Here is a 1,023-nt window from a genome sequence, read left to right on the forward strand (position 1 = left end):
GGGTGGCTATTGTAAATGGTATTGCCTTCCTAATGTCCTTTTCAACGCTGTCATTTTTGGTATAGAAGAATCCAAGTGATTTTTGTATGTTGATCTTATATCCTGCCACTTTGCTGAATCTTCCAATGAGGTCTAGTAGCTTTTTACTTCCAGCACAATATTGAATAGCAGTGGTGATCCTCTTCATTCTTTTGAGTGCCTAAAGTGATGACAGCTCTCGCTGACCCTCATTAAGTACCTACTATTTGCCAGGTGAAAGGAGTCCAGGTGGCGTAGTGAGTTAAGTTAAGCATTGCTCTGTTAATGGCAACATTTTTTTTTTCTTTTCATGTTTTATCATTTTATTAGTAATTATTCCTAATGGGTTATGAAGAAACTTAGTGAGTTCAATGAGTTTTACAAAAACTCATACAGTATATGTTCACCAACAATCAATAAAGCATCAGCAGTACTATTATCTGGGCAAAATGTCAGGCTGATGCCAAAAGCAACATGCAATATAAAAAGTTACAGTATAATTGAAGACAATTTGCTGAATATTAAAAAACACCTCAAAAGGAACTCTTTGCAACCAGTGTAGAGCTATCAATTTCAAACCACACCAAGTTCATCAAATTGTATCAGATTACTCCCCCCCCCCCCCCCCCCTTTTTTCTTCTTCTAGTCGAGTTCTGATCATCCAGCCATTGAAGCCATGTTGTTGTTGTCAGGTGCCATCGAGTTGGAACCAACTGCACAGCAACCCCATGCACAGCAGAACGAAACAATGTCTGATCCTGGATCAACCTCACTACTGCTGCCACACTTGAGTCCATCAATGATGCCACCTTTCTGATCCATCTTGTTGGGGTTCTTCCTCTTTTTCTCTGATCCTCCATCTTACCCAGCATGACATCCTTCTCCAGCGACTGTTCCCTCCTGACAATATGTCCAATGTATGAGAGACGAAGCTTAGCCATCCTGGCCTCCAAGGAGTACTCTGGCTGTACTTCTTCCAAAACAGATCTATTGGTTCTTTTGGCA

This window comes from Chrysochloris asiatica, unplaced genomic scaffold, assembly GCF_000296735.1.
Source record: "Chrysochloris asiatica unplaced genomic scaffold, ChrAsi1.0 scaffold00545, whole genome shotgun sequence".
Classification (NCBI taxonomy): Eukaryota; Metazoa; Chordata; class Mammalia; order Afrosoricida; family Chrysochloridae; genus Chrysochloris; species Chrysochloris asiatica.